Here is a 17,613-nt window from a genome sequence, read left to right on the forward strand (position 1 = left end):
AGGGACAGTTTAATTTCTTTCTACTCTGCATGCTTTTTTGTTTTTTGGGTTTTGTTTTATTGCCTTATTGTACTGGCTAGAACTTCCTAAGTATTATGTTGAAAAGTGTGGTAAGAATGGATATTTGTGCCTCATTCTTAATCTTAGAGGAAAAAGCATTTGGTCTTTTGCTATTAAATAGGTTAGCTGTAGGTTTTTTGGTAGACGTTCTTTATCAAGTTGAGGAAGTTCCCCTCTATTCCTAACTTGCTGAGAGTTTTTATCATGAATAGGTGTTAGATTTTGTCAAATGCTTTCTTCTGCATCAGTTGATATGATCATAACATTTTTCTTTTTTAATGCCTGTTGGTATGGTGATCACATTAATTTATTTTCAAAGATTCAAATTATTTTCCAACTAGCTTTGAATACCTGGAATACCATTTGGCAATGGTGCATAATAATTTTCATACATTGCTGGGTTAAATTTATTAATATTTTGATGATTTTTGCATCTAAGCTCATAAAAGATATTGGTCCCTTTTCTCTTTCTTGGTACTGTCTTTGGCTTTGATATCAGAGTAGTACTAGCTTCATAAAATGAATTGGGAAATGTTCTCTCCTCTTTCATTTTCTGGAAGATATAAACATAATCCCTTTTTTAGTATATGTGCTGTCAAAGAGAGCACAACATAATCCCTTTTATAAAAAAAATTTACCATTTGGACCTCCTCTTCTATGCACTGCCTCTTTGTATTTTTTGTCCACTTGTCTCTTACATTGTCTTCTAAATTTGTGAGAGTTCTTTATATATTCCAGATATAAAGTCATTATCTACACTGAAAACATTTTCTCCCAGACTATCTTTTCTCTTTCTAATCTATTTAGAAATTAATTAAGAGCAGCATAATACGGTGGTCATGTATGTGGCCTCTGGCTCATGATAGCCAAGGTTCAACACCCACTTCTACTACTTACTAGGTCTGTGACTATAAGCAAATGGCATACCCTGTCTGTGCCTTCATTTCCTCCTTGACAATATGCAGATAGCAATGGCACAGACTTCAGAGCATTGTTTCGACCATAAATATGTAATAACTAAAAAGAAATTCAAAACAATCACTTGCAAAGAATAAGCCTTCACCATACATGTTAGTTACTGTTTCTTTATTTTTAATGATTTTTATAAAAATAAAAAAGATTTTAGGGGCACCTGGGTGGCTCAGTGGGTTAAAGACTCTGCCTTCGGCTCAGGTCATGATCCCAGGGTCCTGGGATCGAGCCCCACGTCAGGCTCTCTGCTCAGCAGGGAACCTGCTTCCTCCTCTCTCTCTGTCTGCCTCTCTGCCTACTTGTGATCTCTGTCTGTCAAATAAATAAATAAAATCTTTTTTAAAAAAGATTTTAATCTAAATGTAGTCATATATGCCAATCTTCTCCCTTTTTATGATTTATCGAAGAAATTACTCCTTATATAATGGAAAATATAAAGATATTTTTCTATGATTCTTCTTTTTTTAAGATTTTATTTATTTATTTGACAGACACAGATCACAATTAGGCAGAGAGGCAGGCAGAGTGGGGGGGGGGGGCAGGCTTCTTGCTGAGCAGAGAGCCTGATGCAGGGCTCGATCCCAGGACCCTGGGATCATGACCTGAGCCGAAGGTAGAGGAATTAACCCACTGAGCCACCCAGACACCCCTCTATGATTCTTCTAAAGGTTTAAATTTTTGTGTGTTTTGTTTTTATATCTTAGTCTTTAATTTACCTGGAATTTCATTCTTTGATATATAAGGTATAGGTCTATGTTGGTTAGGATATAGCCTTGGCTGCTATAACAGAAAGAACTGTATTAACAAAGGCTTAAACAGTTAGAGGTTCATTTCTCCATCACATAAAAGTCCAGACAAGAAGTGTAGGACTGAAGGGGCAGCTCTAGAATAATCAGAAGCCAAGGCTCCCTTTATCATGCTGTTCTGACATCTTCACCACGAAGACTCCATCTCATGAAGGGTTGCTCTGGCCTCTGCTGTTACAACCACATTCCAGCCAGTGGGAAGCTGGAAAGAGAAGGGCACATTCTCTCCTCTACATGAATAACTGAAAGTTGCCCAGATTTCTTCTCTCACAGCCCCCCACACAACTAGATGTTACCACATGACTAGGTTCTAACAAGAACACATTCCCTCCCAGGTTCTGGGCCTCCATTATAACTACTTATCCCAGAAGGTTAGCTCTGGGGCACCTGGGTGGCTTAGCTGGTTAAGTGTCTGCCTTAGGCTCACTCAGGTCATGGACCCAGGGTCCTGGAATTAAGCTCCGAATTGGGCTCCTTGCTCAGCGGGGAGTCTGCTTCTGTCTCTCCCTCTGTTGCTCCTCCCCCTGCTTGTGCTAGTGCGCTCTCGCACGCGCTCTCTCTCTCTCTCTCTCTCTGTCAAATAGATAAATAAAATCTTTTTTTTAAATGCCGAGGAAGAAGAAGGAGGAGGAGGAGGGGAGGGGGAAAAGAAGAAGAAAAAGAAGACCAGCTCTAGCTGCACCCTGGGCAATGGCACACCATCCATTAAATCACTTCTACAAGTCAGGTCTGGCCTACCCACAGTCTCAGCCAATGGTGACCAATTCTGAAGACCAGCTCCAAACCCACACTCTGTGGTAAACTTCTCTACCATCCATAGGCTGTGTGTTCCTGTGGGAGCCATTATCATCTTCAAATAGCCGTGGGGGTGGCATTCTCCTAATAATTTTTTTTCCACTATTATGATGGAAAATTTGTCCTCTGTCCTATGGTGACGATTTGTCACATCTGCTACTTTTAGATCCATTAAAGTCTTCTTTACTTCTTTTAGTAGCTAAGCACTTTTTACTAATTCATAATAGTATTTTCCTTATGTGAATAACGAGTGTGGTTTCTGTCTCCTAACAGGACCTTGACTGATACAGTGGCAGTGTACACAACTGAAAATTTTATTACTTTGAAAATAGATTATCTCTGCACAGAATTCAGTATCTTTCTATATTACTTATTATTTGTTCCAATATCATTTTTTGGGAGCCATTCACTCCCTAAGTGATCTGAAATACCACCTCTGACATATATAGTATCAAGCTCCTACATATGCTTGGATCTGTTTATGGGCACTCTGTGCAATCCCACTAACCTACTTCTCTATCCTTGTCCTTGCAGCACACTATGTAAATTACTATTTACACTATATAAATTACTCTAGTAACTCTGGCAAGCAGTCTCCCTTCCCTGGTCTTACTCAGAATTTTATTACTGTCCTGGCCTTTTCATTTTCCAAATGAATTTTTGAATCATTATTTGTTCCATAAAATCACCTGCTGGAATATTTATTGAAAATACAATGAATTCAAAGATTATTAGGAAAGAAAATGACATCTTGAAAATATTCAGTCTTCTAATCCAATATCAAAATATAGCTGTTTATTCAGATCTTTATGTCCTTCAATAACATCTGAGAGTAATTTTCATAAAATACTTGCCAGTTTTTATTGTATTTATTCCTAGGAAATATTGTGTTGCTATTATGAAAATATCTTAGTTCATTCAGGCTGCTATAACAAAATACCATTGAGTAGGACTTATGAGCCACAGAAATTTAGTTTCTGGAAGCTGGAAGTGCAAGATCAGGGTGCCAGCCTGGTTGGGTGAGGGTCGTCTGGATTTCAGATTTCTCTTTGTATTCTCACATGGAGGAAGGGGCTAGGGAACTCTTTGGGGTCTCTTTTGTAAGTGCTCTGATCCCGCTCATGAGGCTAGCCACCTCCCAAAGACCCCACCTCCTATTTCCATCACCTTAAGGATTAGGATTTCAACATAAGAATTTTAGGAGGACACAAATATTCAGATGATAGCAGAAAGGTACATTTTACCTTTTATGAGTGCCTCCCATGATTTTTGCTATTGGAGAGGAATGCTATTGATTTTCAAATATTGATCTTGTATCTGGAAACTTTTTGAACTCTTTTTGGTGCTATGTTTGCACATTCTCTTAGATTTTCCTTGTAGACAGTCATGACTTTTTATAGTAAATGTTTTGTGTCTTCCTTTCAACCCTTCAGCCTCCATTTCCTTTCTTCTCTTACTGCACTGAGGGCCTCCTGAGGGATGTTGATCAGTAGCAGTGAGAGTGGGCATCATAATTCTGTTTCTGATGTTAGCAGGCAACTGAGAGAATGGAGTTCACAGGACAACAACTAATATCTGAATTGAGACAGGCTCTGTAGGGAAGAACAAGACCTGAGCATTTGTTTAATAGAGACAGATCCTTGAAATGCCATATAAGCCAGTGAGAAGCTTGAGAGTGTAAAGTTCTTGCAGGGGCCCAGAAATAGTGGAGTTCACACCCTCTTGCATCCCTTTTCTCCCAAACTCCACCTGACTTTCAAAAGGAAGATTAGGAAGAATCTTGATAAAGCTCCATCCCTAGTGCTGGCGGGGAAGAGGAATAGCATTCACAGCCAAAACTCTATCCAGACCTAATCTCTTCTTAAAAACAAAGCATTATTCTACAATGGGAAGGACAAAACATGAGCCTGAGAGCATGGTGGAAACCCACTACATCTGGGAGACAAAACAAACACACACAAAAAAAAAACTCTACAGGGGCAAGGGGGGACGGGAATATGTGGGAGACCCAGGATTGTATTGAGAGGCATGAATAATTTTGAAGGATACATTCCCAAGATCCAGGTTCACATACCCTCCCAAAACTGAGGGGAAATCAATACATCAAAGGATGTTTACCTCCCTGTTGCCCACCATTATGCTAGCAAGTGTCCTATAAGAATAACTGGAATACAACTGAGAGTGGCAGGAAATTGACTCCCTGAGAAGGACAACACAAAAGGGAGATCTAAAACCAATAGGAGAAAGCTTCAAACTCAGCCCAACCGCTGATTAGACTGCCACCCCCACCACCACAACCACCACCTTCTACCTGACAGCCTGGCAAAAGGAGAAGAATGCTCAACCCGTGCCACTTGGAGTCGATGGTGGCCTACATTTAATAAAGTTGAGATGACAGGACTTCCCTAACACAATATTAGGAAGTTCCCTAGCATGAAATGTAGAGTAGATTTATCATGCATGACTGCATATCAGCCCTTTCCAACCTAACTCTCAAAATAGTCAAAGACCCTTTCCTTCTCCAAGGCACTGAAAAAGACACTAATGGTGTGGGGGGCGGTGCTGGGGCAGGAACCAGCATCTTTGAGAAGCTTTGCACTGTCTGTCCTCTGCAATCAGGTATCCTGGTGACCTGGGAGCCTTGATTTCAGTGGGATGATGGAATTCCAGAGTAGCAGAGGCCAAAAGGCAATGTGTAACTGCCTTAATTAAAAGACAAGGAAGTGTGCTTTTACTATAATAGGTAGCAAAGGAAAAGAGGTAATCGAAATAATTTGCAACATAGCAATCATTGAGGATGGCTAGTTGATGGGAATGAAATAAATGGGAAACCTACTAAAATTCGCTTGATCTACTTAACAGGAGAAACTCCAGATCCAGTGGCCAGAAACATAACTTGAATCATTACATTTAAGAGTCAAACCTCTCCTCCTTAACAACTTCACAGGCTAAGATCCCTTCACTTGAAAGGAAGACAAATTCTCCTTGAAGAGTGGTATTGCAGAGCTTGTTAAGTATATACTGTAAATCTTCTACCAGGCTTTTCTCAAAGTGATCTGCAACCAATTACTATAGTAACTGTGCATTGGGAAAAGGGAAATACGCAGACCTTTCAAAGGTTACAAAACACTGACTCTGAATCGACACTAATTTGAGGGGACACAAAATGCCTCTATGGTCTACCAGTCAAAGTGGGGGTTTATGAGAGTCAGGTGATGAATAGTGTCAAGGTCAAATCATAGTTGATTCTGTAGATTCACTGACCCATGCTCTAGTTACTGAACCTAGATCTGTGTAGTTCATTGTAGTCACTACTAGCCACATGCAGCTGTTTAAATTTAAATTTCCACTACCACTGGAAGTTTATTGGACAGCACTGGTCTAGACCAGAGATTAGCAAATTATGACCTGTAGGCCAAATCTGGCCTTTTGCCTTTTCCTTCTTTTTGTTCTGTTGTTGTTGTTGTAATTTCATTTTGTTTGTTTTATTTGTTCTTTGGTTTGGGGGGATCTTTTGACATAGCCTGCAAGCTAAGAAAGGTTCTTACTTTTTCTTTTTTTTTTTAAATCCCTAAAATAAATCCCACTAATTCTAGTGAATGATTTTCTTAATGTACCATTGGATTCAGTTTGCTAATATTTTGTTAAGGATTTTTGCAACTATGTTCATTAAAGATATTGGCCTATAGTTTTCTTTTCTTTTCTTTTTGTACTGTCTTTATCCAATTCTGGTATCAAGATAATATTGGCCTCACAGACTGAATTTGGAAGGTTTTCTTCCTCTTCTATGTTTTTGGAATAGTTTCAGAAGAATAGGTATCAAGTGTTCTTTAAATGTTTTGTAGAATTCGCCCATGAAAACATCTGATCCTGGACTTCTGTTTTGGGGGAGTTTTTTCAATTACTGATGCAATCTCATTGCTAGTAATTGGTCTGTTCAAATTTTCTATTTCTTTCTGATTCAGTTTTGGAAGGTTATATGTTTCTAGGAATTTATCCACTTCTTCGAGGTTGTCCAATTTGTTGGTTACATTTTTAAAGTATTGAGAAGGAGGAGGAGACAAATATCTGTCCCACAAACATTTAGTATCTGGTACTTTACAAAAAAAAGTTTGTTGACCCCTGACAGTTGGAATGGCATAGTTGACAACAGGCAAAATCCCCGCATTGGATCTTCGACATATGGTGTAAAGGCTATCATAATAGAAAGCTCCTTGAACTTGTTGTCTTTGTCCAGAGAGTGAACCAAAAGCAGTATCACACCCCTGAGGGAATTTAAAAGACTGGTGCCACCAACAAAGACTTTAAAGATGCAGAAGTAATGATACCTATCACATTCCATTTAACTCACTAGTTTGTCCTGTGCAGGAGGCAAATGGGTCTTGGAGAATTACTGTGGATTATTGTAAACCTAATGAGGAGGTGGTTTTTTTGTTTTGTTTTGTTTTGTTTTGTTTTTTTAAGATTTTATTTATTTATTTGAGAGAGAGACAGTGAGAGAGAGCATGAGCGAGGAGAAGGTCAGAGGGAGAAGCAGACTCCCCATGGAGCTGGGAGCCTGATGTGGGACTCGATCCTGGAACCCTGGGATCATGACCTGAGCCGAAGACAGTCGTCCAACCAACTGAGCCACCCAGGCGTCCCTGCTTTTCAAGAAAAAAAAGAAAAAGTTGGAAAGTTCTCATTACTGATTCATTTACTATAAATCATTAGTAATCAAAAAGTATAGTACTGATAACAGGAGACACGTGTAGATTAATGGAACAGAATAGAGAGCCCAAAAACAGATCCATAGCAATTCAATGGAGAAAGAATGTTTTTTTTAAACAAACAGTGCTAGAACAATTGGACATTCATATGCAAAGAAAAAGAACCTCAATCCATACTTTGCATCATATATGAAGATTAAGTCTAAGTGGACTATAAGCCCTATAAAAACTATAAAATTCCTAGAAGAAAATCTAGAGGAAGTATTTTTCGACCTCAGACTAGGCAAAGATTTCTTAGATACAGCACAAAAAGCAATATATAGAAAAAGAAAATAAATAAATTACACATCATTAAAAGGTAAAGTTTCTATTCTGAAAAAGACATTTAAGAAAATGAAAGGACAATCCACACACTGAAAGAAAATGTCTGCAAAATAGAAATCTAATAAGGACTCAGATCCAGAATATATTTTTTTTAAATCTCAACATTAAATAATAAATAACAAACTAGTACAAAGAATTGGCAAAAGAACTAAACAGACACTTTACCAAAAAAAAAAAAAAAAAAAAAAAAAAAAAAGGTTTAAGGATAGCAAGTAAGCACACAAAAGGATACTCCACATCATTAGTCATTAGGGAAATACAAATTAAAACTACAATGATATACCATACATACAGAGTTGAAATTTTAAAAAACTAACCAGACCACGTGTTGGGAAGTATGTGGAGGAAGTGGAACTATCATACAGTGCTGGTGGGAATGTAAAATGGTACAACCACTTTGGAAAACAGTTTGATAATTTCTTAAAAACTTAAGTATACATCTACCATATGATCCAGCCATTTCACTCCTAGATTTTTTACTTAAGAAAAAAGCATATATTTATACAAAGACTTGTACCAAGTGTTCATAGCAACTTTATGAAAGCTAAAAACCAGAGACAAACCAAATTGTCCATCAACAGGATAAACAGACTATAATACAACCATACAGTGGAATACTACTCAGCAATAAAAAGGAATGAGATATTGATATATACAACAACATGGGTGAATTTCAAAATAATTATGCTTACAGGAGCCAGACCCCCCCCCAAAAAAAGAGTATGGCATGGACCTCTTTTTTTAAATAAACCTCTAGAAAAATGCAAATTAATCTATAGTGACAACAGATCAGTAGTTACCTGGTGATAGAGGTTGGGTGTAGAAAGGATCAGGAAGAAAGGATGGCAAAGGGCCACAAAGAAACTTTTGAAGGTAATGGATATGTTCACTATTTAACTGTGGCAGTACTTTCATGTATACACATGTAAAAATTTATTAAATTCTGCACTTCAAATTTTATTCTATGTAAATTGCATTTCAGTTTAGAAAAGAGAACTCATCACAAAATGTGATCCAAGGATCAATGTTTGAGTTGTCTACTGATACGTAACTCCCTTGCCCAAAACATCATGGGCTTAAAACAATGACCATTTAATTTGCTCATAAGTTTGAGGATCAGGAATCTGGGCAGGGCTCAGCTAGGTGGTTTGCTCCATGTGCCAAGGGCTGGGGTCATTCACCCAGCTACATTCAGCTGGTGGTTAGAGGAGCTGGAAGACCCAAGAAGGCTTTACCCACATCGTGGCATCTTGGTCCTCCTTCATGCAGACTATATCTTTCCACCTGGCAATCTTGGCCTTCCTCACAGCATGATAGTCAGACTTTTTCCATAGTGTTGACGTCCAAGAGAGGGTTCCAAAAGGAAGAAAACAGAAGCTCAGACCTCTTCAGGTGCAGCCCCTTGAAATTACACAGCATCACTTCTGCTACATTCTATTGGTCAAAGCAAGTCACAGGACAACCCAGACTTTAGAGGAAGGAAAGCATACTTATCCCTTGACGGGGTTTTGCAAAGAATCTGCAGTCATTTTAATCCACTATGACCAGGGAGCCACAGTGACTGCTACATGTTGCCTCTTCCTACCCACAAATCAAGTCACATGTCACTGGAATAATGACAGAGAAAAGCCCAATATCTTCTTGACCATGCTTGCCAGTAGTAACAACCAAAGCATTAGGAAGATGGTTTCTGCTATTCAAATTTCCTAGAGCACGTCTAAATTCAAATCCAGAGTTCAATCTGCAAAAGAATCTAGGAAATCTAGTTTCTGGCTTGGGTAGAGAAAGGTACACCAGAAGGAGGCTAACAAGGAAGACAAGTGCCTGACCCACTACATCCATCACAGCAGGGATTAGATGGCATCAGGAACCATCAAAAGGATCTTTTTTGCTCCTCATTGTGGACCAACAGGTATGGACTGGGCACGTGAGCCAGGAGGCAGATGGAAAGCAGCTCCCTGCTCTCTACCCCCAGAGGCCTGGATACAACCATAGAAGGCATGCCTACTAGATGCTTATCTGCTGGGGAAGGGCTTCCCAGCTGGCAGCTGGGGCCTGGATTTATAAATTGAAGAGATTCCTGCTGAGGTCTGAACCCTGGGGACATGTGAGAGCCATTCAATATGAAATTCTGAAAAGACAAAAGCCAAGCCAGTGTTCACTCTTATCTTCCCCTCTGAAGGTCTGCTGATAGATGAGAGTGTGGCCCCCCTGTCAGCCCAGCCTGAAGCCAAGCCCCCTGGGAAGTGTGACTGATCTGGTCCCCAGCATTGCTCTCCTAGAATGGGGTGGCCATAGGGATCCTGTCTTCACAACCCTCAAAAATTACAAGGCTCCTCCATCAACAGATGAGTCCAGAGGAAAGTCACGCTCCTGCAGTGCACATCTGGGTACTACATCCCCAAGCCCCCTCCCCCAGGAACCCCAGCAGTGGCCACAGCCCTTTACAGGCCCTTGGCAGATCACTGCTCGTCCTGGGCCTGGCTCCCACCACGAAAGGCGAGGGGCTGGAGTGCTTGCCGTCTCAGCCCTGGCAGCCAGGATGCTCTGAGCCTGTGAGAGTGGGAGGCAGCTCTTCTGCTCTCCTGTCAGCGCTCACTCGAGAAGCTAGCACTCCAGCCCCTGCCTCTTGATACGCTTACAGACAAGAGGCAGCTTTTGTAAGTTGCTGCCAGTTCTGAGCATTTTCTGGCCTGAAGCACTGACTTCCAGTGAAAAAACCAATTCCCCTACAAAGTCTTCTAAATTCTCTTGTCAGGTCTGGCAGCTTTGTACATCCACTTCTCTTGAGAGCGTGAGGACGACGTGAGGTAGGCCTTATGCTGGCAAGGGCCACCCTGGACCCACACCACCCAGGGCAGAAATGAGGACAGAAGTCCCCAGCAGAGTCCCTCCTCGGTGCCTGCAGACCTAGGGTCTTCCTTCCTTCCTTACTGCTTGCCGAGTGTTAGAAGAGGTTTTCATCATCCTCAGGCTTTTCTCTTAGAGATAGGGAAACTGAGGCCCAGAGGAGTCTGGCTGTTGTTCTGCACAGCACTAGGGATTGAATCCATTGGAGCGTCTGACGCCCACTCCGCATCCCGTCCTCTTCCTGTTAACATAACATTTTGTATTTTTAGGATGCTGTGGATGCTGGGGTAGGGTAGGTGCTGGGGAGGTTCAGAGTTTCCCTAAGTGCGATGGGGACTCACCTGTAGCCTCCCCCACCTTTTCTCTACCACTACAGAGAGGAAATATCTGACTGGAAAAACACCACCACCATAAAACAAAGCATGACCAAAAATCAAACCAAAAATTAACAAACAAAACAACAACAACAAAAAAAAAAACAAAAAAACAAAAACACGGTCTTTTGCTACCCCTGTTTCTGGACAACTAGAGCCTCTAGTTCAAGCTCATATACAGAGCAGTAAAGGTAGAATTCCTGAAGTCCAGTGCCTGCTCCAGCAATCTGGGGCTCAGAACAGCGGCTCTGACCACCGTCTCTTCAAAAATCACACATACCTGTTTCTCCTCCACTCACGCACACTCACTCACACATTCCTGAAGGAAGTACCACTTCTGTTCATTTTTATTTTTAAATTTTTAGTTTATTTATATTTTCATTTACACGCAGGCAAATTCATGCTTTTTGGTGTACTGCTCTGAGTGTTGACAAATGCAGAGTCACACCACGGTCAAAAGACAGAATTCCATCATCCTGAAACCTTCTCTCCCTCATGCTATCCCTTTGTATTCAAGCCCACACCTCCCTCCACACCCAGCCACCTAGCAGTCACTGTTCCTTTAATTTTTTCTCCAGAATATCATATAAATGGAATCATAGAGTATATGTAACCTTTTGACGCTGGCTTTCTTCACCTAATATCACACATCTGAGATTCATCCATATTATGTATATCAATAAAAATGCTTCTTCAGCAATATAAAAATAAGGTGTGATAGAGAGTCAGTGGCCAAGGACAGTGCCCATCTGGTGACTGAACATATGCCCAGCTCTGAGCATAGTTCACCAGGTCCTCTCTAACCAGCATCATACCCCCAAACAACCACAATCCCATCCCTGCCCCTGACCTGCTTGCTCATCACAGCCCACAGCCTGCCCAAGCCCAGAATTCCCAGCCTTCCCGTCACCATCTACCTACTGCTGATCCTAGTTCATGTGACCATACTGGGTGCTCCAGAGTCCTTGTGGGGCTGCTTGGCCCTCCTCCAGGAAAGAAAGCCTCAAATGCCCGCAGAGCCATGCAGGTAATGTTAATAAACCTAATACAACAAGGAATGGTGAGAACCAAAAAGAACTGGAGAGTGTACGTCCCAGCGAAAGACATTCACAGCAGTATAAACTGTTTGACACACTGTACCTGCCCCTTGAAAAGAAACTACATCTATGGGCTGCATTCAGGGGCCAGGATCCCATCAGCCACCTCTGAATCTCTCATATGTTCCTCCACTCACCACTGCACTGACAGGAACCATGACAGCACACAGGACAAACATGTCGCCGTTCTGAAGGAGGCAGAACTCAGAGGGACCACCATGTTCCCCATAGAATGTGATGGGACATGGGGGATCAGGTTGCCTTATGTGGACTTGGAATACTTCTCTGGGATATGCTTCATACAGGTAAGGCTGTCAGAAAGACCGGCTGAGTGGAAGGGATAGTGCCAAGGAGACCCTGCCCCAGCCACAGCAGCCTGGATGTGTACCTGGTGTGCAAAATCCATTGCTGGCTCTTTCCTTACTCCTGCCATGTCATAGCCACCAAGATCAACACACTCCCGGACATATACAACCCAGGGTAGGGGAATGTGGTGAGCTCCCCAGAACCCTTCTTGGGTAGAGCTCCTGTTGTCCCTCCAGCTGCCAGCAATGTGGCTGCTGAAAGCTCACAGCTGTGCCCTTTCCTGATGTCTCCCTTGCCTCAAGGGAGCTGCTTCACCCAAGGTTATAGAAGCTCAGCGGGAGCAGCCCAACACCAGGACTGGGTAAAGTATAGGTAGTGAAGCTTGCTCCCTCTCCTCTGGTCTCAATTTTTGGGAAGACTCCAAGGGGGTTATCCAGCTCCAGGGTCTCCTGTGGGCTTAGCTGAGACCATTGCCGGTAACTCCTCCCTCTGCCCAACCCTGCTTCCCTCACACCCTACAGATGTGGTTCCCGAGAGCATCTCTAGAAGCCCCTTGTATGCAAGTCTCCACCTCAGAATCTGTTTCTAGGGAACCCAACCTAAGGCAAAGGGCAAAGGGGCTTTCGTTAATACAAGTATCAATTTTACCCACGAAGCATTCCATTTCTCAAACAGTTTTCCAGATGTTATTTCACTGATCCTGTCAACAACTCAATGAGTTGGTTAGGTATACAGTTACTCCATTTATATATGAGTAAAGTAAGGTCCAGAAAGGATTTGTGTCTCATCCAAGGTCACATGGACAGTAATAATCTGTTTAAAATAAACTTCAGGCCCTCCAAGCCCGGCTCTCTAGTTCCCTATAATGGCCAGAGCTGCTGATGGGAGAGGGGCATCATTTTGCAGGGAGAAGATGGGACAGGCAGTGGTAGGAGCAGGCTGCCCCATACACTTGGGCTTCATACAATCCTGGGGCACGATGCACATTTCTAGACATCAGATTTTTATCTATCTTCTCTCAACTCTCCAGCAGATGGCAGTCACGCGACTTGAGGAAGGGGCAGCTCTTCCTCATTTCTAGAGCCAGCATCATTTGGGCTAATGGGGAGTCTACAGCAGCAAGGGGTGCGCACATGCTTGTGTGTGTGTGAGAGAGAAAGAGAGAGAGAGAGACTAGGGCAGAGTGTACATGTGGGAGACAGTATATCCCACCTGGCAACTGTCCTTCAGATGAAAAAGGTAGCCTGTTCATCATTTAGGAATAGGAGGGATCAGGTCACCATCCCCATGGAAACATATCCTTGACAGTGAATACATTTCTCTTTTTCTCTGCCCCTCCTCAGATAGAAGGTCTCAACTGCTCGAGCTCCAGAATAAAGCAAAATCTCTTCTGAGGAGAGCCCCAGCAACACACAGGGGTAACCTCTGATCACCCCTTATGGTCATCTGGGGTGGGAACTGAAATGGAGGACTGCCTTCAAAATACAGCAGAGTGAAATAGCTCTTGCACTGTCATGAAAATGGCAACGCAATAGTTTAAAAAGGCATAAACATCACAAAAACAAAAAACGTGGAAGAGGAAGAAATAGTGGTGTCAACCAGAACTTTTTGGAAATTGGAGCAGCAAATGACTTGGCAGAGCTGGAAGGATGAGCTCAAAGTGCTCGCAGAGGGAGAGGTGCCAAAGGAAAACAAAGGACACCCTCGTTCCCCCTTGAAATTCTAGCAAGTTTCTGGGACTCTGGCTCAGGCACGGGCACTGGGGATACCTTTGGAAATGGGGAGGAGGGGTGCAGCTAAAAACAAGAGGGCTGGGCAACAGCCTGTACTGAGAGCATCTGGGCTTCCAGATCCCTCCCCAGCAGACACAATCCAGTTCCAACTTCAAAGAGTCAGTCTCACTCATTCACACGCAGAGTGGAAGAGAAGCATGAAGGTGCTGGCTTACAGTTGACTGTCCTTGGCGGCCAACATCTGCAAATCTCCTGGCCTTACCTCCATGTTTGTGCAATGATTTTGTCAGCTCCCAGCATGATGGTCTTGTTCAAGGCAGGAATAAGGGGAAGAAAGCTCTTCTAGCTGCTCCTGTCCTTTTATCAAGAAAGCACATGCTCTCCCAGAAACCATCCCACCCCAGGCAAACTGTGCTCAGGACTCGTGGCCAGTGTCCAGTCATGTGGCCGGCACTAGGCACAGGGGACATGAGAAGGCAGGTACTTACCTTGTACAGCCTTCCTGGGAGAGCCAGGCAAGGAGAAAGTGTGGGGATGAATGTGGAGCAAGCGGCACTCCTTGATAGGGAGGCTTTAGAGGGAGGGTGGTTGGGTGCCCAGGATCCAAGGTCTTTTCTCTCAGGCTGGTCATTTTCTCAGTTTGGAATTCCCCCATCCTTTGCCAGAGGTCCAGCACCTAGCAGGGATAGGGAACCAGGGTCCCACTAGATCCCACTACTCTCGATAAAGCCCCTCACTCCTACCAGATGCCCCTTCCCAGAGTCAGAGATAGTTAGCCACTGATGGGGGAGGGGGACCAGCCCCTGGCTGAGAGGACAGGGAGACACCTCTCGGGGTCTTCCTGGCTTCTGTGTAAGCGTTACACTAGGCCTCCTGCTTTCAGCCCCAACCTGTACTTCCGCCTTCCAAGATGCCTAGTCCTGAGCGTTTGTGGGTTCTGAACCCCAGATCAGCTTGCATCTTTACCTCCTGGGAACCCAGGCACGAGCAGAGTGAAAACAAGAGAAACACGAGCTAGTTACTGCTCTTCCCACCAATTACCATCTCCTACCCTACCTGTCGTCCCTCTCTAGGGGAACGGATAAATAAAGCGTGGTGGGTGCCTAACAGAGAACACGCGGCAGCTGTCAGAAGCAAAGAACTGACTGCCCACACCGAAATATGGCTAGAGCTCCAAAGCAGAGTGTTAGGGGAGAAACACAAGAAAAAGAATGGAAGTTAGAACAATAGCCATTTATATAAATGAAAAGCACATATACACAAATGGCCAATAAACCATGAAAAAGTGCCCAATTTCATTAGTCATCAGGGAAATGCCAATTAAAACCACAATGTAAAACCTCTGCACACCCACTCCAGTGGCTAAAATGAAAAAGATAAAAATATCAAATACTGGAGGATGCTGGAGGATAAACCAGAACTCTCATACAGTCACAGCTGATGGAGTATATATTGGTAGAACCACTTTGGAAAACTCTTTGGCAGTGTCTACTAAAAGCAAAAACACTCTCCCTAAGCAACTCTCTCTCAGAAATGCACAAATACGCTCCCCAAAATTCATACACTACAATGCTCATAGCAGTGCTATATGTGGGAACCCCACATTAGAAACTACCGGACACCCATCTGCACTAGAATGGGGAAATAAATTGTGGTATATTCACACGATGAAATTCCAAAAAGCAATGAGAACAAATAGCAATATGGATGGATCTCACAAACTTAAGGTTGTTTGAAAGAAGCCAGATACAAGAGTTTCTACTCAATGATTCCATTTTTGAAAATATCAAATCTAGGCAAAACTGGGGTGCCAGGGTGGCTCAGTTATGCGTCTGCCTTCAGCTCAGGTCACGAATCCAGGGTCCTGAGATTGAGTCCCACCTTGGGTTCCCTGCTGGCCAGGGAGTCTGCTTCTCCCTCTCCCTCTGCCCCTCCCCTGGTTCATGCTCCCTCTCTCTTAAATTAACTAGGCAAAACTAGCATGGGGAATTCAATGTACGCCAGTATAGTAGTTAACCCTGGAGGAGAAGCGGCTGTGAGAGTTAGAAGTCATGGAGGGGGCTTCTGGGATGCTGGTGGTACCTGGTGTCTTGATCTGTGTGCTGGCTACATAGAGGTTTTCAACTAGTGATAACCCTTGAGCTGAACACCTAGGGTCTGTGCTCTTTTCCATGTGAAAGTTATGAAAGAAAAGCTCAGGGCAATAAAAACAGAAAACACATAAGCGCAAACAACAATATTACACAATTTACAAAGATGTGTACGTATTTAAAGACCTGCTTTTTCTCCTACAGAGGGAGCCTGTGTGGGCCAGAGAATGACAGTGAAGTGATGATGGTGACCAAGGGAAGAAAGAAAAGGAAGTCATGCAAGAGAGGAATTGTGAATGGATGTGCAAACACAATGTTCTCAACCCAACTTTGAACTGGAAGTGGGGGGGCGGGTCAGATAAAGGAAAACACCTCACTTAAACTTTGATTGTTCTGGACTGCTGACTGCATGTTCTTGCTTCAATTAAATGGGGTCTGGGGCCCTTTCCAGCCTTTCCCTGCCCCCTGCAGCCTCTCTCAGACCAGCAGATAGGTTAGCTGAATCTCCACGTGCTCAGAACTCTGATTCCTCCTTCTCATGGGCTTCCCTCCCCTCGTTTACATCTGGGGTGCCTGTAGAGTCACGCCTTAGCCTACCTACCCCTCTGGCAACATCCAAGTGTCCAACGCTAAGGAAGACAATGAGAACTCCAACTCTGCTGAAGCGAGGGTGCTCGCTAAGATCCCTCCTCGCACGCCCTGGCCCCAGCTGCCTCCGTCCTAGCTTGGTTTCCTGCTTGGCACGATGTCCATTTGTAAGTTTGAATCTTCATTCTGGGGTCCAGAATCTGGTCGTGGAAAACCTCGGGAGGACCCCCTTCTACAGCCCTCTCCTCGCACCAAGGAGGTGTGAGCTCAGGGAAGGCGGTCCCGCGCGCCCGGGGGCTGCCAAGTTGACACTGCCTGCACTTCCCGCTCTGGCCGCTAGTGGGAGATGCTGGCCAACCTGAGCCCATAAAGGGGTTAGGGGCCAGCGTGCTGTTTTGTGATTCATCTGTCTGGCCTGGAGCCATCCCACCCAATCCAGGGCCCGAAAGCGTCTTGTGTCTTAAGACTCTCCTGTAGACGGACTTTCTCACCGATTCCCCTCCCCTGGACTGGCTGTCCTGAAAGCACGGGTAGCTCCTCAGTGTATGTGTAAGGCCCCCAGTGACACCTGGAACCCCACACCCAGGTCCCAAAGGGACAATGGACTCATCATCACCTCTCCAGAGTCCCAATGGAAGGGCAGGTCACAGTCTCTGAGATCTCAAACCCAGCACCCTGGAGCTTTCTGAGATACCAGCCCCCATTTTGCCCTCCAAGAGCAATTTTTGTATCTTGGGGCTTTGAAAGTGTCAGAAAAGTAAAGAAGATGGCTGTGGGCAGTGGCCACTGTGCAGGGCAAAACATACCGTCCCTTCCAACTATGTTACTGGCCTGTAGGGAAAATCTGGT

The sequence above is a fragment of the Lutra lutra genome, chromosome 1 (genome assembly GCF_902655055.1).
Source record: "Lutra lutra chromosome 1, mLutLut1.2, whole genome shotgun sequence".
Taxonomy (NCBI): domain Eukaryota; kingdom Metazoa; phylum Chordata; class Mammalia; order Carnivora; family Mustelidae; genus Lutra; species Lutra lutra.